At 48.2% G+C, this 18,587-nt stretch overlaps 24 non-coding genes across 24 annotated transcripts; all 24 read right to left on the bottom strand.

Moving 5' to 3' along the window:
* Positions 1-623: 623 nt before the first annotated feature.
* Trnas-cga (transfer RNA serine (anticodon CGA)) lies at positions 624-705 on the bottom strand. Its single transcript has one exon. It is a non-coding gene; the product is annotated as a tRNA-Ser (tRNA).
* Positions 706-843: 138 nt separating this feature from the next.
* On the bottom strand, positions 844-916 carry Trnak-uuu (transfer RNA lysine (anticodon UUU)). Its single transcript has one exon. It is a non-coding gene; the product is annotated as a tRNA-Lys (tRNA).
* Positions 917-1,269: 353 nt separating this feature from the next.
* Trnas-aga (transfer RNA serine (anticodon AGA)) lies at positions 1,270-1,351 on the bottom strand. The gene has a single exon. It is a non-coding gene; the product is annotated as a tRNA-Ser (tRNA).
* A 7,034-nt stretch (positions 1,352-8,385) lies between these two features.
* Trnas-cga (transfer RNA serine (anticodon CGA)) lies at positions 8,386-8,482 on the bottom strand. Its single transcript has one exon. It is a non-coding gene; the product is annotated as a tRNA-Ser (tRNA).
* A 137-nt stretch (positions 8,483-8,619) lies between these two features.
* On the bottom strand, positions 8,620-8,692 carry Trnak-cuu (transfer RNA lysine (anticodon CUU)). The gene has a single exon. It is a non-coding gene; the product is annotated as a tRNA-Lys (tRNA).
* Positions 8,693-9,045: 353 nt separating this feature from the next.
* On the bottom strand, positions 9,046-9,127 carry Trnas-aga (transfer RNA serine (anticodon AGA)). Its single transcript has one exon. It is a non-coding gene; the product is annotated as a tRNA-Ser (tRNA).
* A 742-nt stretch (positions 9,128-9,869) lies between these two features.
* Positions 9,870-9,951, bottom strand: Trnas-cga (transfer RNA serine (anticodon CGA)). Its single transcript has one exon. It is a non-coding gene; the product is annotated as a tRNA-Ser (tRNA).
* Positions 9,952-10,089: 138 nt separating this feature from the next.
* Positions 10,090-10,162, bottom strand: Trnak-uuu (transfer RNA lysine (anticodon UUU)). Its single transcript has one exon. It is a non-coding gene; the product is annotated as a tRNA-Lys (tRNA).
* Positions 10,163-10,515: 353 nt separating this feature from the next.
* Positions 10,516-10,597, bottom strand: Trnas-aga (transfer RNA serine (anticodon AGA)). The gene has a single exon. It is a non-coding gene; the product is annotated as a tRNA-Ser (tRNA).
* A 742-nt stretch (positions 10,598-11,339) lies between these two features.
* Trnas-cga (transfer RNA serine (anticodon CGA)) lies at positions 11,340-11,421 on the bottom strand. The gene has a single exon. It is a non-coding gene; the product is annotated as a tRNA-Ser (tRNA).
* A 138-nt stretch (positions 11,422-11,559) lies between these two features.
* Positions 11,560-11,632, bottom strand: Trnak-uuu (transfer RNA lysine (anticodon UUU)). Its single transcript has one exon. It is a non-coding gene; the product is annotated as a tRNA-Lys (tRNA).
* Positions 11,633-11,985: 353 nt separating this feature from the next.
* Positions 11,986-12,067, bottom strand: Trnas-aga (transfer RNA serine (anticodon AGA)). The gene has a single exon. It is a non-coding gene; the product is annotated as a tRNA-Ser (tRNA).
* Positions 12,068-12,809: 742 nt separating this feature from the next.
* Positions 12,810-12,891, bottom strand: Trnas-cga (transfer RNA serine (anticodon CGA)). The gene has a single exon. It is a non-coding gene; the product is annotated as a tRNA-Ser (tRNA).
* A 138-nt stretch (positions 12,892-13,029) lies between these two features.
* Positions 13,030-13,102, bottom strand: Trnak-uuu (transfer RNA lysine (anticodon UUU)). The gene has a single exon. It is a non-coding gene; the product is annotated as a tRNA-Lys (tRNA).
* Positions 13,103-13,455: 353 nt separating this feature from the next.
* Trnas-aga (transfer RNA serine (anticodon AGA)) lies at positions 13,456-13,537 on the bottom strand. The gene has a single exon. It is a non-coding gene; the product is annotated as a tRNA-Ser (tRNA).
* A 743-nt stretch (positions 13,538-14,280) lies between these two features.
* Trnas-cga (transfer RNA serine (anticodon CGA)) lies at positions 14,281-14,362 on the bottom strand. Its single transcript has one exon. It is a non-coding gene; the product is annotated as a tRNA-Ser (tRNA).
* Positions 14,363-14,500: 138 nt separating this feature from the next.
* Positions 14,501-14,573, bottom strand: Trnak-uuu (transfer RNA lysine (anticodon UUU)). The gene has a single exon. It is a non-coding gene; the product is annotated as a tRNA-Lys (tRNA).
* A 353-nt stretch (positions 14,574-14,926) lies between these two features.
* Positions 14,927-15,008, bottom strand: Trnas-aga (transfer RNA serine (anticodon AGA)). Its single transcript has one exon. It is a non-coding gene; the product is annotated as a tRNA-Ser (tRNA).
* Positions 15,009-15,750: 742 nt separating this feature from the next.
* Positions 15,751-15,832, bottom strand: Trnas-cga (transfer RNA serine (anticodon CGA)). Its single transcript has one exon. It is a non-coding gene; the product is annotated as a tRNA-Ser (tRNA).
* Positions 15,833-15,970: 138 nt separating this feature from the next.
* Trnak-uuu (transfer RNA lysine (anticodon UUU)) lies at positions 15,971-16,043 on the bottom strand. Its single transcript has one exon. It is a non-coding gene; the product is annotated as a tRNA-Lys (tRNA).
* A 353-nt stretch (positions 16,044-16,396) lies between these two features.
* On the bottom strand, positions 16,397-16,478 carry Trnas-aga (transfer RNA serine (anticodon AGA)). Its single transcript has one exon. It is a non-coding gene; the product is annotated as a tRNA-Ser (tRNA).
* A 742-nt stretch (positions 16,479-17,220) lies between these two features.
* On the bottom strand, positions 17,221-17,302 carry Trnas-cga (transfer RNA serine (anticodon CGA)). The gene has a single exon. It is a non-coding gene; the product is annotated as a tRNA-Ser (tRNA).
* A 137-nt stretch (positions 17,303-17,439) lies between these two features.
* Positions 17,440-17,512, bottom strand: Trnak-uuu (transfer RNA lysine (anticodon UUU)). Its single transcript has one exon. It is a non-coding gene; the product is annotated as a tRNA-Lys (tRNA).
* A 353-nt stretch (positions 17,513-17,865) lies between these two features.
* Positions 17,866-17,947, bottom strand: Trnas-aga (transfer RNA serine (anticodon AGA)). The gene has a single exon. It is a non-coding gene; the product is annotated as a tRNA-Ser (tRNA).
* Positions 17,948-18,587: the final 640 nt, after the last annotated feature.

Here is an 18,587-nt window from a genome sequence, read left to right as displayed (position 1 = left end):
CGACAGTGTATTAATTTTCGCCTGGACAGGGGCTTAAACCCGGGACCTTTCGGTTGTCGGTCTAGCGCTCTGCTTGACTCAGCTATCCTGTCCCTCTGCCAAGCATGGTGGTACAGCTGCAATGTGTGCGAGTGATTTGCGTGTCGTAATTACTGGCTTGGGGCTCCAATGGCGACTTCACCGACTTCCCACTGACGCACCGCTGACGCTAGTTTTCTGTCGTCTTAAACGATGGACATACTTCCAAGCAGCTGCGAGATCTTACGAGAAGACACGCTGCACCACTGCTTTTGCCGCACTCAAATGACTCAATTGCGATACTTAAAAAGAAATGAATGCTCGCTCTGTCCAACACTTTCAAGTACATGTGCGTACTCACGAACACGGCGACTGCGCGAGGAAATGACGGCGGTGCGCTCGTGGGCCTGCGACGGATTTCTGCATTACTAGCTTCCGTGCGAGATGAACCGATAGCCATAGGAAGCAGAGCCCGCCGCGAAATTCAGTATCTTTAAACATAAATCTTCGTCTTGCTGAGAGAGGTGGCACTGGTTTGCATTGGCATTCACCCATGCATGTCACATGTGCGCGAAACTTTCTGCTCGTTTGTACGCAAAATCGCACGCAGCCGGTAGGATTCGAACCTACGCTCCCAGAGGGAATCTGATTTCGAGTCAGACGCCTTAACCACTCGGCCACGACTGCCGCTAGCACAAGATTCTCCCGACACGTGCACCTGCTGCCGTTTAGAGCACTGCAGTGCCAGGGAACGGCGTAGCTGCATTTTTTTCCGTAGTGCTTTCACCGCTTGTAGGCAAGCCGCTACCAAAGTATTAAAATTTCCGCCCGGACAGGGACTTGAACCCTGGACCCTTAGGTTAAAAGCCTAATGCTCTACCGACTGAGCTATCCGGGCTCATGTTATCTCCACGTCACTTCCCACTATGCTACGGACACACTGCCTCATGTCGTTTACTGTTGGGCAATCATTGCATGGAGCTGTTACTAATTAAACGTCCTCTGAATGCTCTCTACGAACTCATCACGCTGGGCTCGTAACTGTCTATCGAAGAAAGCTGACACACGATGAAAATCAAATTGCAGCAGCTTTTACGTCTCATACGTTGAAGCAGAGGAGCTTCGTGTTTTGTCGACACTCACTTGCCAACTGGAAAATTCACAAGCGTCTCGAATGCAATGTTTCCCACGTGTTTGCCCATTTCACGGTTCCGTTGGAGACGCTCTTCGCGTCTTGACACAAAAACGAAACGCAGTCGGTAGGACTCGAACCTACGCTCCCAGAGGGAATCTGATTTCTAGTCAGACGCCTTAACCACTCGGCCACGACTGCCCGTCGCAGCAGCATCTCTCTACAAGTGAAACTGCTCCTTTTAAAGCAACCTGGCGGCAGAAAACGCCATGGCCTCACTCGTTTCTGTAGTGCTTCCGTGGCCAGCACAGTAGCCGTTACGACAGTGTATTAATTTTCGCCTGGACAGGGGCTTAAACCCGGGACCTTTCGGTTGTCGGTCTAGCGCTCTGCTTGACTCAGCTATCCTGTCCCTCTGCCAAGCATGGTGGTACAGCTGCAATGTGTGCGAGTGATTTGCGTGTCGTAATTACTGGCTTGGGGCTCCAATGGCGACTTCACCGACTTCCCACTGACGCACCGCTGACGCTAGTTTTCTGTCGTCTTAAACGATGGACATACTTCCAAGCAGCTGCGAGATCTTACGAGAAGACACGCTGCACCACTGCTTTTGCCGCACTCAAATGACTCAATTGCGATACTTAAAAAGAAATGAATGCTCGCTCTGTCCAACACTTTCAAGTACATGTGCGTACTCACGAACACGGCGACTGCGCGAGGAAATGACGGCGGTGCGCTCGTGGGCCTGCGACGGATTTCTGCATTACTAGCTTCCGTGCGAGATGAACCGATAGCCATAGGAAGCAGAGCCCGCCGCGAAATTTAGTATCTTTAAACATAAATCTTCGTCTTGCTGAGAGAGGTGGCACTGGTTTGCATTGGCATTCACCCATGCATGTCACATGTGCGCGAAACTTTCTGCTCGTTTGTACGCAAAATCGCACGCAGCCGGTAGGATTTTTTTTTTTTTTTTTTTTGTTTGAAAAGAGGGCTGGCAGGTGTAGTGACGTACAATCTAAAAAGAGAGAGGGAGCCAACAGCACCCGGTGTTCCCAGGCGGTCACCCATCCAAGTACTAACCGGGCCCGATGTTGCTTAACTTCGGTGATCTTTTTTTTTTTTTTTTTTTTTTTTTTTTTTTTTTTTTTTTTTCCTTAACCACTTTTTTTTTTTTTTTTTATTATTTTTTTCTTTTTTTTTTTTGTTTTTTATATAAGTAGCAAGAGGCAGGCGGAGGCAAAGCGGGCAGGGGTCAAAATCTCGAGGCCTGGCCGCGATGTCTCCACCCAGTCCTGTTGCTGAGGCGTGTCTTTATCATAGTTTTCAATAAGAAATTTTACATCTTGTGTATACGTAGATATATGCTGTTTTGCCTTCGAAATCCTGAACCAAAAGATGCTTCATTTGAAACAAAAAATTTATGTCATGCCGAGGCAATAGAGATTGAAGGTTATAGCTTTAGTGCTTTTTTTTTTTTTTTTTTTTTTTTTTTTTTTTTTTTTTTTTTTTTCATCCACTGCTTCTCGGCAACCTAGCATACTTCTTTGTAATATATAATAAAGTTGTAGGAAGTAGTGGACCCTGAACCTGTATATTATTTTTTTTTAATTTCTGTTTAGTTTTTTTATTGTAATTATTATTATTTTTGTTTGTTTGTTATTTTTTTTATTGTAAAAGAAAAATCTTCATGGAATGTGAAGAAGGAATTTCATGTTAAGGCACTAATTCCGTAGCCTCCTTTCCTTCTTGAGATTAATAATAATAATAAAAAAGTATGTTCCCTTCCATGGAAACAAATGAGACTTCCTTCTCAGTCATAAAATGAATGTATAAGAAAACAATTTATCTTTAACCCTGCGATTCTGGCTTTCGGCTTCGGCTTCTTCTGTGCAATAAACAAAATAGCCTTCTTTGCCAGCAGAGGATATTGATTGTAATATGAAACTGTAAAATTGTACTTCTCCCCAATTGTTTTTGTTTAAGCGTCGTTTCGCTTAAATAAACGATTTTTGTTTATCTCGTTGGCTTGTCAACCAATGCCCAGTCGCTCGAATACAATTTTAAGCATATTGCCGTAGTTTTTCTTGTGGTCTTTATATTTCAGGGCGTTATAAAAAGCACACTTCAAGTACATGTAAAAATCAGTGGAATTGTCATTTCCCAGGTGATTAATTACGTAATTCACATAGTGTCCCATTAACCAATGGACCGAGTTGTTTTTTGCTGCTGGAAAATAGCAAGTCTGAGGCCTGAGGAATGTAACAGGGGGAAAATTTTCCACCGAAGATCTCGTAAGAAAAGCCAGTTGTTCCCTAATCCAATTACAGAGTTGTAGATTGCCACCGCACGTGAATCTGTGCACTAACGTGTCGATCAATTTACATTTGAGACATAGGTTCGTGTCGCTAACGCCGATTGCATGTAACCTTTCATTGGTGCTTACGGTCTCATTCACTGTTTTATACCACGCTGACTTGACGTCCGATGGTAGACCACGCATATTAATATTTTTCCATATGGCGTCCCAATCAGTGTGTGGGTATTTACTTTCCAATTTGTTTCTCCCCTCCATTTTCTTTCGATGGCACAGAATATCGCGGGCCGTGATCCGTCGTGAGTTGATGATGACACCGCCGAGATAGCTGAATTCCACAAAATATACACGAACGTACTGGAGCCGGTTATTTATTTTTTGCACATTCACCGGCACCTGTAAACTGGCAGGCCTGACAACTTCAAATAATTTAGTTGTAATGCTATCAGCGTGGTCGCTAAGGATAGTAGCGGTCCTTTTTATAAAAAGCGCAGACGCCTTATTTCTGATGTCAACTAACCCCAAACCTCCATTCCTGGGATCTAAGGTCGCAGTTTTTGCGTCGACTCTGAATATGTCCCCTCTCCAAAGATAGCTGGCAACGGTAGACATTATCTTTTTTCCAATCATTTTCGGTAGTGGGAAGATCTGTGCTATAAAGTAACTCCTGGAGAGAATGCAGTGGTTAATGAAAATCACCCTCTGAACTTGGTTCATGTTACGGTGGAGGTTTTCTCTTGTTGTTCCAAGAAGTTGTCCCGACGTATTTCTCCAATTGATAGCTGCCATTTTTAACGGACAAGGTGTCAGTGTTATTCCTAGTGCTTTGCATTGGGTGACCATTGTGGCCCAGGCTAAGGTGGTATGTTGAAAACCCCGCAGGTTTAGGAGTTTGCTTTTGTTTGGGTTGACACCTGCTCCGGAGACTCTACAGTACTTTTTAATTAGCGTGTCCAATTTCAAAATGTCGTCGGGATTTCGCAGGACGACTCCGACATCATCGGCATAGGCGTTTATGACTGTTCGGTGACCAGATAATGTGATGCCAGTTAGAGTGGCATGAACACTGCGGAGGAAAGGTTCTAATGAAAGCACGAATAGGAACATGGAGAGGGGGCTTCCTTGAGGAACGCCGCGCCTGATCTGAATCTGCTTTGTCCTCTGGCAGTTAACTGATATACAAGCGCTGATGCCTGTTGCAACATTTCTGATCACACTTACGACTCGCTCATTAAAACCTATTTTGTTCAGTGTGGCACTAAGGAATCTATGATCCACACGATCAAATGCTTTCTGGAAGTCAATAAACATGATAGCACATTTTATGGTGGTCACAGCAGTGATTGCAATTATATCTCTATATTCAGCTATGCTTTTGAAAATGCTCTTGGTAGGCACACAGGACTGGTATGGACTTACTATCTTTTTGGCCAACTGTGAGAGTCTGTTGTTTAAAATTCTGCCGATGATTTTATAATCGGAGTTTAACAGGGAGATAGGACGAAAGTTGTTGAGGTTTCTTTTTGCAGCATTTTTTGGGATTAGTACTATTGTGCTCTCTTTAAAAACAGCAGGTAAATGCTTTCCCTGAAGCACCTCGTTCGTCATTCGGGTAAACATGTCACCAATCAGTGGCCAGTATCGTTTATAAAATTCAACAGGCAAACCATCCGGTCCCGGCGATTTCCTCAGAGGAGATTTGCAGATGATTCTGTGGATATCTTCGTTAGTACACTCAACGAGAAGGTCTTCGTTTTCCTCGTCCGAGACCTGTGGAGCTATGAAATTAAGGAACTCATCGAAGGACTCTTCACATACCGGGTTGGCAGTGTATAGGTCTTCGTAATATTTGTGCACTGCATTGACGATGTCTCTCTGAGTCGTGAGTGTCTCGCCAGTTTCAGACTGAAGTCCATCAATGAAGGTGCGTCTCCTGTTTCTTTCGTGCTTCAGTAGATGGTACAAGGAAGCATGTTCATCCTCCACGACTGTCTTAGCCTTGGATTTTAATTTCAGACCCTCCATCTGCTGTCTTTTAAGACTGAGCAATTTGGCCTTAGTTTGCTTGATATCTGCCAGACGGACGTTGGAAGTGTTTGCCTGCTCATATAAATTTCGCAGCATGGTATAATAAAATTCTATGGAATTTTTTAAGTCTTTCGATCGTTGTACACTATACTGGATGAGAACTTTTCTCAGTTTAGGCTTTGCCCTGTTGCACCACCAGTCTAGTACTGAGACGTGTCTATCTGCAGAGCGGAGGCACAATGCCCACGCTTCTGTCAAACTTTCTTCTAATCCGTCGTCCTGCATCAGTGACGTATTAAGGTGCCATGAACTTCTAAAACGGCGAGTGGGTTGCGCAGTAAGGTTGATGGAAGCTAGCACGGAGCTATGATCAGAAAAGTAAACTGGAATCGTCTCTGCTTTAATGAAGGAGCTAACTAGACTTTGCGATATGTAGAGTCTGTCGATCCTGCTACGTGAGTGAGGACCTAGGAATGTAAATGCCACAAATGTGGGATACATTAGTTCCCAAGCATCTTTAAGCTGTAAAACAGTGACGAAACGCTTCAGTTCATTGCAGGTATTAAAATTCGGAAACTGGTCTTTCTTATTTATCACACAATTAAAATCACCGCCTATTATAAGATCTTTTGGGTTTTTCCGTAATAAATAAATGATTTCTTCTTTATAGAACTGTGCTCTTTCCATTCTATTGGATGTGCCAGAAGGGGCATACAGATTGATAAGGGTAGAACCAAAGACTTTTATACCTATCGCTCTGCCGGAGTCCAACCTCTCGATATCCGAGACAGGAATCCCCTCCCTGACTAAAATTGCTGTACCGACGTTGGTGTCAAGTGAGACATTTAAAATCGCCAAATATCCAGGCACTGTAAGATTAGTCAGCACTACTTCCTGTAGGAAAGCAATGTCCGTCCCTGACTCATATAAATAATCCTTGAGCGCTGTAACTTTAGTCACGGATGTAATCCTGTTAATATTGATAGTCGTAATTGTATATGCCTGGGACATTTAGTTTGCATAAAAAGTAAATAAGTGATTAAGAAGATAACAAAATATTAATAAAAAAAAAAATAAAAAAAAAAGAGATGTGCAGCTCCTAGAAGGGAGAAACGACTCTGCTTAAACAAACATCTAAAAGAATAGTCAGTATTTGAAGCTCGGTAAACACTTCATCTGGTTCCTCTGAAATATGACTAAGACAGTAGTACAATTAGAAATGAAACTGGTTCAACAAAATCCTTTTTTTTTTCATCTTACAGCCTCATTTTGGTGCAGGATTCCGAACATCTCGGGTTTTAGTTTTACCGAGGGGCTTTGCATCACTAATGTCACTTGAAGGTACCTCCTTAGGTCTTTCCGTGATGATTTCATACAAGACGTTCTTGGCCGTCGCTTCCTCTTGTGCTGGTTGTTGTTTGCTTTGGTTACGGGAAGCTTTGAGAGTAGGTTGCGGTTTGAGTCGGCGTCTTCGGACATCTTGGTTCAACGCGCCGTCATTCGGATTGTCTGTCTTTACCACCGTTGTGACCGAAGCTGCCTCAACAGCGTCCTTTTTACGAGTGCCATTTCCTTGTTCTTCCGTCACTTGCTCCAGAGCACTGACTGAGTCGGCGGTTTGTGGGTCTGTAAGTTCTTGAGTTGGGTTCCGCTCCGTCACCTCTTGTGCTTCGGAGTGCGCCTCTTCCGTCTCCGCGACAATCGTTACTGCGTCCCCTCCGTGGACCGTTTGTACCTGTTCAGCCGCCGACAGCGGCCGGGTTGCCTCAGCGGCTGTCGTCACGTCAATACATGTACTGTTTGTTTCCTCGAGCACATCCGCATTACACTGCTTCTGCTTGCGGGTGGAAGGCGAATTACGGGCGGACTCGCCGTCCGAGCCGTCATCGGTCGTTTCCAACGGTCGCTTCTTAGTCTGGAGATCGCAATCGGGAACAGAAGGGTGTGATGTAATGACGCTCAGGGGAGGGAACTCCGTAGTAGTTATGGCGGGCACTGCAGAAGTACATGCACCACTGTCGTTAACCGAAAGAAGGGAAGTGCTATTTGGTAAGACATCGCTGAGGGTCAGTTTTTGACGCTGTGTTAGATTGTTCCGAAGAACAAAAACACGGCGCGGACAATCTTGTCGGAAATGACCTGTCTCATTGCAAATATTGCACGTGCGCTCCTGACCAGAATACACAACATGTGCTTTATGGCCTGCAACGGATATATGGGACGGAATGTTGGCTTTCACCTCCATTTCAACGGATCTTATGCCATTAAAACACTGTATCTTGTATAGCTTCGACCATCTTTCGTTATAGATAGATTTAACTTCGCCATATTTAGATAGAGCGTCCTTGATCAACTGATTATCAATTTCAATTGGAACATTCAAAATCCTGACATTGGTGTACATGATATCAGCTTTTCGTACAGAGACATTACTTTTTGAACCGTCTCGATGAACAAATTCGACGGAATTACCCCATTTTGCAAGCAACTTATCGACTGTCACTGAGTTCAGAAATTTAACAAAAACACAGTATTTTTCAGCATCTAATTGCGTGGTATGAACAGAGTCAGAATTTATACCGATTACCTCAGTCAGCCAATCGTGGATTTCCAGCGCAGTGGGTTGGACCGGCCGTGTTTCTTTCTCGAACGAGAAGACTAAAGTATTCTTCCTGACGGTGTCAGACATGGTCGTCGGTTCCGACGAAATTCCGGCAACAACCGAAATTGCGGCGAAGCACGAAACGGGGAACGGACGAAAGCACTATAAAAACACTTATCAGAGACACCACTCAAAAAATAACAGCGAAAATGTACAGCTAACTTCACGTAAACACCAAACACCGGCGATAGCGCTAACGTACGCGGAGTAAACAACAAGCACGTCCGACCGCGGCGACGGCTAAAGCCAGAATGTAGGATTCGAACCTACGCTCCCAGAGGGAATCTGATTTCGAGTCAGACGCCTTAACCACTCGGCCACGACTGCCGCTAGCACAAGATTCTCCCGACACGTGCACCTGCTGCCGTTTAGAGCACTGCAGTGCCAGGGAACGGCGTAGCTGCATTTTTTTCCGTAGTGCTTTCACCGCTTGTAGGCAAGCCGCTACCAAAGTATTAAAATTTCCGCCCGGACAGGGACTTGAACCCTGGACCCTTAGGTTAAGAGCCTAATGCTCTACCGACTGAGCTATCCGGGCTCATGTTATCTCCACGTCACTTCCCACTATGCTACGGACACACTGCCTCATGTCGTTTACTGTTGGGCAATCATTGCATGGAGCTGTTACTAATTAAACGTCCTCTGAATGCTCTCTACGAACTCATCACGCTGGGCTCGTAACTGTCTATCGAAGAAAGCTGACACACGATGAAAATCAAATTGCAGCAGCTTTTACGTCTCATACGTTGAAGCAGAGGAGCTTCGTGTTTTGTCGACACTCACTTGCCAACTGGAAAATTCACAAGCGTCTCGAATGCAATGTTTCCCACGTGTTTGCCCATTTCACGGTTCCGTTGGAGACGCTCTTCGCGTCTTGACACAAAAACGAAACGCAGTCGGTAGGACTCGAACCTACGCTCCCAGAGGGAATCTGATTTCTAGTCAGACGCCTTAACCACTCGGCCACGACTGCCCGTCGCAGCAGCGTCTCTCTACAAGTGAAACTGCTCCTTTTAAAGCAACCTGGCGGCAGAAAACGCCATGGCCTCACTCGTTTCTGTAGTGCTTCCGTGGCCAGCACAGTAGCCGTTACGACAGTGTATTAATTTTCGCCTGGACAGGGGCTTAAACCCGGGACCTTTCGGTTGTCGGTCTAGCGCTCTGCTTGACTCAGCTATCCTGTCCCTCTGCCAAGCATGGTGGTACAGCTGCAATGTGTGCGAGTGATTTGCGTGTCGTAATTACTGGCTTGGGGCTCCAATGGCGACTTCACCGACTTCCCACTGACGCACCGCTGACGCTAGTTTTCTGTCGTCTTAAACGATGGACATACTTCCAAGCAGCTGCGAGATCTTACGAGAAGACACGCTGCACCACTGCTTTTGCCGCACTCAAATGACTCAATTGCGATACTTAAAAAGAAATGAATGCTCGTTCTGTCCAACACTTTCAAGTACATGTGCGTACTCACGAACACGGCGACTGCGCGAGGAAATGACGGCGGTGCGCTCGTGGGCCTGCGACGGATTTCTGCATTACTAGCTTCCGTGCGAGATGAACCGATAGCCATAGGAAGCAGAGCCCGCCGCGAAATTTAGTATCTTTAAACATAAATCTTCGTCTTGCTGAGAGAGGTGGCACTGGTTTGCATTGGCATTCACCCACGCATGTCACATGTGCGCGAAACTTTCTGCTCGTTTGTACGCAAAATCGCACGCAGCCGGTAGGATTCGAACCTACGCTCCCAGAGGGAATCTGATTTCGAGTCAGACGCCTTAACCACTCGGCCACGACTGCCGCTAGCACAAGATTCTCCCGACACGTGCACCTGCTGCCGTTTAGAGCACTGCAGTGCCAGGGAACGGCGTAGCTGCATTTTTTTCCGTAGTGCTTTCACCGCTTGTAGGCGAGCCGCTACCAAAGTATTAAAATTTCCGCCCGGACAGGGACTTGAACCCTGGACCCTTAGGTTAAAAGCCTAATGCTCTACCGACTGAGCTATCCGGGCTCGTGTTATCTCCACGTCACTTCCCACTATGCTACGGACACACTGCCTCATGTCGTTTACTGTTGGGCAATCATTGCATGGAGCTGTTACTAATTAAACGTCCTCTGAATGCTCTCTACGAACTCATCACGCTGGGCTCGTAACTGTCTATCGAAGAAAGCTGACACACGATGAAAATCAAATTGCAGCAGCTTTTACGTCTCATACGTTGAAGCAGAGGAGCTTCGTGTTTTGTCGACACTCACTTGCCAACTGGAAAATTCACAAGCGTCTCGAATGCAATGTTTCCCACGTGTTTGCCCATTTCACGGTTCCGTTGGAGACGCTCTTCGCGTCTTGACACAAAAACGAAACGCAGTCGGTAGGACTCGAACCTACGCTCCCAGAGGGAATCTGATTTCTAGTCAGACGCCTTAACCACTCGGCCACGACTGCCCGTCGCAGCAGCGTCTCTCTACAAGTGAAACTGCTCCTTTTAAAGCAACCTGGCGGCAGAAAACGCCATGGCCTCACTCGTTTCTGTAGTGCTTCCGTGGCCAGCACAGTAGCCGTTACGACAGTGTATTAATTTTCGCCTGGACAGGGGCTTAAACCCGGGACCTTTCGGTTGTCGGTCTAGCGCTCTGCTTGACTCAGCTATCCTGTCCCTCTGCCAAGCATGGTGGTACAGCTGCAATGTGTGCGAGTGATTTGCGTGTCGTAATTACTGGCTTGGGGCTCCAATGGCGACTTCACCGACTTCCCACTGACGCACCGCTGACGCTAGTTTTCTGTCGTCTTAAACGATGGACATACTTCCAAGCAGCTGCGAGATCTTACGAGAAGACACGCTGCACCACTGCTTTTGCCGCACTCAAATGACTCAATTGCGATACTTAAAAAGAAATGAATGCTCGCTCTGTCCAACACTTTCAAGTACATGTGCGTACTCACGAACACGGCGACTGCACGAGGAAATGACGGCGGTGCGCTCGTGGGCCTGCGACGGATTTCTGCATTACTAGCTTCCGTGCGAGATGAACCGATAGCCATAGGAAGCAGAGCCCGCCGCGAAATTTAGTATCTTTAAACATATATCTTCGTCTTGCTGAGAGAGGTGGCACTGGTTTGCATTGGCATTCACCCATACATGTCACATGTGCGCGAAACTTTCTGCTCGTTTGTACGCAAAATCGCACGCAGCCGGTAGGATTCGAACCTACGCTCCCAGAGGGAATCTGATTTCGAGTCAGACGCCTTAACCACTCGGCCACGACTGCCGCTAGTACAAGATTCTCCCGACACGTGCACCTGCTGCCGTTTAGAGCACTGCAGTGCCAGGGAACGGCGTAGCTGCATTTTTTTCCGTAGTGCTTTCACCGCTTGTAGGCGAGCCGCTACCAAAGTATTAAAATTTCCGCCCGGACAGGGACTTGAACCCTGGACCCTTAGGTTAAAAGCCTAATGCTCTACCGACTGAGCTATCCGGGCTCATGTTATCTCCACCTCACTTCCCACTATGCTACGGACACACTGCCTCATGTCGTTTACTGTTGGGCAATCATTGCATGGAGCTGTTACTAATTAAACGTCCTCTGAATGCTCTCTACGAACTCATCACGCTGGGCTCGTAACTGTCTATCGAAGAAAGCTGACACACGATGAAAATCAAATTGCAGCAGCTTTTACGTCTCATACGTTGAAGCAGAGGAGCTTCGTGTTTTGTCGACACTCACTTGCCAACTGGAAAATTCACAAGCGTCTCGAATGCAATGTTTCCCACGTGTTTGCCCATTTCACGGTTCCGTTGGAGACGCTCTTCGCGTCTTGACACAAAAACGAAACGCAGTCGGTAGGACTCGAACCTACGCTCCCAGAGGGAATCTGATTTCTAGTCAGACGCCTTAACCACTCGGCCACGACTGCCCGTCGCAGCAGCGTCTCTCTACAAGTGAAACTGCTCCTTTTAAAGCAACCTGGCGGCAGAAAACGCCATGGCCTCACTCGTTTCTGTAGTGCTTCCGTGGCCAGCACAGTAGCCGTTACGACAGTGTATTAATTTTCGCCTGGACAGGGGCTTAAACCCGGGACCTTTCGGTTGTCGGTCTAGCGCTCTGCTTGACTCAGCTATCCTGTCCCTCTGCCAAGCATGGTGGTACAGCTGCAATGTGTGCGAGTGATTTGCGTGTCGTAATTACTGGCTTGGGGCTCCAATGGCGACTTCACCGACTTCCCACTGACGCACCGCTGACGCTAGTTTTCTGTCGTCTTAAACGATGGACATACTTCCAAGCAGCTGCGAGATCTTACGAGAAGACACGCTGCACCACTGCTTTTGCCGCACTCAAATGACTCAATTGCGATACTTAAAAAGAAATGAATGCTCGCTCTGTCCAACACTTTCAAGTACATGTGCGTACTCACGAACACGGCGACTGCGCGAGGAAATGACGGCGGTGCGCTCGTGGGCCTGCGACGGATTTCTGCATTACTAGCTTCCGTGCGAGATGAACCGATAGCCATAGGAAGCAGAGCCCGCCGCGAAATTCAGTATCTTTAAACATAAATCTTCGTCTTGCTGAGAGAGGTGGCACTGGTTTGCATTGGCATTCACCCATGCATGTCACATGTGCGCGAAACTTTCTGCTCGTTTGTACGCAAAATCGCACGCAGCCGGTAGGATTCGAACCTACGCTCCCAGAGGGAATCTGATTTCGAGTCAGACGCCTTAACCACTCGGCCACGACTGCCGCTAGCACAAGATTCTCCCGACACGTGCACCTGCTGCCGTTTAGAGCACTGCAGTGCCAGGGAACGGCGTAGCTGCATTTTTTTCCGTAGTGCTTTCACCGCTTGTAGGCGAGCCGCTACCAAAGTATTAAAATTTCCGCCCGGACAGGGACTTGAACCCTGGACCCTTAGGTTAAAAGCCTAATGCTCTACCGACTGAGCTATCCGGGCTCATGTTATCTCCACGTCACTTCCCACTATGCTACGGACACACTGCCTCATGTCGTTTACTGTTGGGCAATCATTGCATGGAGCTGTTACTAATTAAACGTCCTCTGAATGCTCTCTACGAACTCATCACGCTGGGCTCGTAACTGTCTATCGACGAAAGCTGACACACGATGAAAATCAAATTGCAGCAGCTTTTACGTCTCATACGTTGAAGCAGAGGAGCTTCGTGTTTTGTCGACACTCACTTGCCAACTGGAAAATTCACAAGCGTCTCGAATGCAATGTTTCCCATGTGTTTGCCCATTTCACGGTTCCGTTGGAGACGCTCTTCGCGTCTTGACACAAAAACGAAACGCAGTCGGTAGGACTCGAACCTACGCTCCCAGAGGGAATCTGATTTCTAGTCAGACGCCTTAACCACTCGGCCACGACTGCCCGTCGCAGCAGAGTTTCTCTACAAGTGAAACTGCTCCTTTTAAAGCAACCTGGCGGCAGAAAACGCCATGGCCTCACTCGTTTCTGTAGTGCTTCCGTGGCCAGCACAGTAGCCGTTACGACAGTGTATTAATTTTCGCCTGGACAGGGGCTTAAACCCGGGACCTTTCGGTTGTCGGTCTAGCGCTCTGCTTGACTCAGCTATCCTGTCCCTCTGCCAAGCATGGTGGTACAGCTGCAATGTGTGCGAGTGATTTGCGTGTCGTAATTACTGGCTTGGGAGCTCCAATGGCGACTTCACCGACTTCCCACTGACGCACCGCTGACGCTAGTTTTCTGTCGTCTTAAACGATGGACATACTTCCAAGCAGCTGCGAGATCTTACGAGAAGACACGCTGCACCACTGCTTTTGCCGCACTCAAATGACTCAATTGCGATACTTAAAAAGAAATGAATGCTCGCTCTGTCCAACACTTTCAAGTACATGTGCGTACTCACGAACACGGCGACTGCGCGAGGAAATGACGGCGGTGCGCTCGTGGGCCTGCGACGGATTTCTGCATTACTAGCTTCCGTGCGAGATGAACCGATAGCCATAGGAAGCAGAGCCCGCCGCGAAATTCAGTATCTTTAAACATAAATCTTCGTCTTGCTGAGAGAGGTGGCACTGGTTTGCATTGGCATTCACCCATGCATGTCACATGCGCGCGAAACTTTCTGCTCGTTTGTACGCAAAATCGCACGCAGCCGGTAGGATTCGAACCTACGCTCCCAGAGGGAATCTGATTTCGAGTCAGACGCCTTAACCACTCGGCCACGACTGCCGCTAGCACAAGATTCTCCCGACACGTGCACCTGCTGCCGTTTAGAGCACTGCAGTGCCAAGGAACGGCGTAGCTGCATTTTTTTCCGTAGTGCTTTCACCGCTTGTAGGCGAGCCGCTACCAAAGTATTAAAACTTCCGCCCGGACAGGGACTTGAACCCTGGACCCTTAGGTTAAAAGCCTAATGCTCTACCGACTGAGCTATCCGGGCTCATGTTATCTCCACGTCACTTCCCACTATGCTACGGACACACTGCCTCATGTCGTTTACTGTTGGGCAATCATTGCATGGAGCTGTTACTAATTAAACGTCCTCTGAATGCTCTCTACGAACTCATCACGCTGGGCTCGTAACTGTCTATCGAAGAAAGCTGACACACGATGAAAATCAAATTGCAGCAGCTTTTACGTCTCATACGTTGAAGCAGAGGAGCTTCGTGTTTTGTCGACACTCACTTGCCAACTGGAAAATTCACAAGCGTCTCGAATGCAATGTTTCCCACGTGTTTGCCCATTTCACGGTTCCGTTGGAGACGCTCTTCGCGTCTTGACACAAAAACGAAACGCAGTCGGTAGGACTCGAACCTACGCTCCCAGAGGGAATCTGATTTCTAGTCAGACGCCTTAACCACTCGGCCACGACTGCCCGTCGCAGCAGCGTCTCTCTACAAGTGAAACTGCTCCTTTTAAAGCAACCTGGCGGCAGAAAACGCCATGGCCTCACTCGTTTCTGTAGTGCTTCCGTGGCCAGCACAGTAGCCGTTACGACAGTGTATTAATTTTCGCCTGGACAGGGGCTTAAACCCGGGACCTTTCGGTTGTCGGTCTAGCGCTCTGCTTGACTCAGCTATCCTGTCCCTCTGCCAAGCATGGTGGAACAACTGCAATGTGTGCGAGTGATTTGCGTGTCGTAATTACTGGCTTGGGGCTCCAATGGCGACTTCACCGACTTCCCACTGACGCACCGCTGACGCTAGTTTTCTGTCGTCTTAAACGATGGACATACTTCCAAGCAGCTGCGAGATCTTACGAGAAGACACGCTGCACCACTGCTTTTGCCGCACTCAAATGACTCAATTGCGATACTTAAAAAGAAATGAATGCTCGCTCTGTCCAACACTTTCAAGTACATGTGCGTACTCACGAACACGGCGACTGCGCGAGGAAATGACGACGGTGCGCTCGTGGGCCTGCGACGGATTTCTGCATTACTAGCTTCCGTGCGAGATGAACCGATAGCCATAGGAAGCAGAGCCCGCCGCGAAATTGAGTATCTTTAAACATAAATCTTCGTCTTGCTGAGAGAGGTGGCACTGGTTTGCATTGGCATTCACCCATGCATGTCACATGTGCGCGAAACTTTCTGCTCGTTTGTACGCAAAATCGCACGCAGCCGGTAGGATTCGAACCTACGCTCCCAGAGGGAATCTGATTTCGAGTCAGACGCCTTAACCACTCGGCCACGACTGCCGCTAGCACAAGATTCTCCCGACACGTGCACCTGCTGCCGCTTAGAGCACTGCAGTGCCAGGGAACGGCGTAGCTGCATTTTTTTCCGTAGTGCTTTCACCGCTTGTAGGCGAGCCGCTACCAAAGTATTAAAATTTCCGCCCGGACAGGGACTTGAACCCTGGACCCTTAGGTTAAAAGCCTAATGCTCTACCGACGGAGCTATCCGGGCTCATGTTATCTCCACGTCACTTCCCACTATGCTACGGACACACTGCCTCATGTCGTTTACTGTTGGGCAATCATTGCATGGAGCTGTTACTAATTAAACGTCCTCTGAATGCTCTCTACGAACTCATCACGCTGGGCTCGTAACTGTCTATCGAAGAAAGCTGACACACGATGAAAATCAAATTGCAGCAGCTTTTACGTCTCATACGTTGAAGCAGAGGAGCTTCGTGTTTTGTCGACACTCACTTGCCAACTGGAAAATTCACAAGCGTCTCGAATGCAATGTTTCCCACGTGTTTGCCCATTTCACGGTTCCGTTGGAGACGCTCTTCGCGTCTTGACACAAAAACGAAACGCAGTCGGTAGGACTCGAACCTACGCTCCCAGAGGGAATCTGATTTCTAGTCAGACGCCTTAACCACTCGGCCACGACTGCCCGTCGCAGCAGCGTCTCTCAACAAGTGAAACTGCTCCTTTTAAAGCAACCTGGCGGCAGAAAACGCCATGGCCTCACTCGTTTCTGTAGTGCTTCCGTGGCCAGCACAGTAGCCGTTACGACAGTGTATTAATTTTCGCCTGGACAGGGGCTTAAACCCGGGACCTTTCGGTTGTCGGTCTAGCGCTCTGCTTGACTCAGCTATCCTGTCCCTCTGCCAAGCATGGTGGTACAGCTGCAATGTGTGCGAGTGATTTGCGTGTCGTAATTACTGGCTTGGGGCTCCAATGGCGACTTCACCGACTTCCCACTGACGCACCGCTGACGCTAGTTTTCTGTCGTCTTAAACGATGGACATACTTCCAAGCAGCTGCGAGATCTTACGAGAAGACACGCTGCACCACTGCTTTTGCCGCACTCAAATGACTCAATTGCGATACTTAAAAAGAAATGAATGCTCGCTCTGTCCAACACTTTCAAGTACATGTGCGTACTCACGAACACGGCGACTGCGCGAGGAAATGACGGCGGTGCGCTCGTGGGCCTGCGACGGATTTCTGCATTACTAGCTTCCGTGCGAGATGAACCGATAGCCATAGGAAGCAGAGCCCGCCGCGAAATTTAGTATCTTTGAACATAAATCTTCGTCTTGCTGAGAGAGGTGGCACTGGTTTGCATTGGCATTCACCCATGCATGTCACATGTGCGCGAAACTTTCTGCTCGTTTGTACGCAAAATCGCACGCAGCCGGTAGGATTCGAACCTACGCTCCCAGAGGGAATCTGATTTCGAGTCAGACGCCTTAACCACTCGGCCACGACTGCCGCTAGTACAAGATTCCCCGACACGTGCACCTGCTGCCGTTTAGAGCACTGCAGTGCCAGGGAACGGCGTAGCTGCATTTTTTTCCGTAGTGCTTTCACCGCTTGTAGGCGAGCCGCTACCAAAGTATTAAAATTTCCGCCCGGACAGGGACTTGAACCCTGGACCCTTAGGTTAAAAGCCTAATGCTCTACCGACTGAGCTATCCGGGCTCATGTTATCTCCACGTCACTTCCCACTATGCTACGGACACACTGCCTCATGTCGTTTACTGTTGGGCAATCATTGCATGGAGCTGTTACTAATTAAACGTCCTCTGAATGCTCTCTACGAACTCATCACGCTGGGCTCGTAACTGTCTATCGAAGAAAGCTGACACACGATGAAAATCAAATTGCAGCAGCTTTTACGTCTCATACGTTGAAGCAGAGGAGCTTCGTGTTTTGTCGACACTCACTTGCCAACTGGAAAATTCACAAGCGTCTCGAATGCAATGTTTCCCACGTGTTTGCCCATTTCACGGTTCCGTTGGAGACGCTCTTCGCGTCTTGACACAAAAACGAAACGCAGTCGGTAGGACTCGAACCTACGCTCCCAGAGGGAATCTGATTTCTAGTCAGACGCCTTAACCACTTGGCCACGACTGCCCGTCCCAGCAGCGTCTCTCTACAAGTGAAACTGCTCCTTTTAAAGCAACCTGGCGGCAGAAAACGCCATGGCCTCACTCGTTTCTGTAGTGCTTCCGTGGCCAGCACAGTAGCCGTTACGACAGTGTATTAATTTTCGCCTGGACAGGGGCTTAAACCCGGGACCTTTCGGTTGTCGGTCTAGCGCTCTGCTTGACTCAGCTATCCTGTCCCTCTGCCAAGCATGGTGGTACAGCTGCAATGTGTGCGAGTGATTTGCGTGTCGTAATTACTGGCTTGGGGCTCCAATGGCGACTTCACCGACTTCCCACTGACGCACCGCTGACGCTAGTTTTCTGTCGTCTTAAACGATGGACATACTTCCAAGCAGCTGCGAGATCTTACGAGAAGACACGCTGCACCACTGCTTTTGCCGCACTCAAATGACTCAATTGCGATACTTAAAAAGAAATGAATGCTCGCTCTGTCCAACACTTTCAAGTACATGTGCGTACTCACGAACACGGCGACTGCGCGAGGAAATGACGGCGGTGCGCTCGTGGGCCTGCGACGGATTTCTGCATTACTAGCTTCCGTGCGAGATGAACCGATAGCCATAGGAAGCAGAGCCCGCCGCGAAATTTAGTATCTTTAAACATAA

This window comes from Schistocerca gregaria, chromosome 3 (genome assembly GCF_023897955.1).
Source record: "Schistocerca gregaria isolate iqSchGreg1 chromosome 3, iqSchGreg1.2, whole genome shotgun sequence".
Taxonomy (NCBI): Eukaryota; Metazoa; Arthropoda; class Insecta; order Orthoptera; family Acrididae; genus Schistocerca; species Schistocerca gregaria.
Note: the sequence above shows the minus strand (reverse complement) of the source record. Positions and strands in the feature narration are given on the sequence as shown.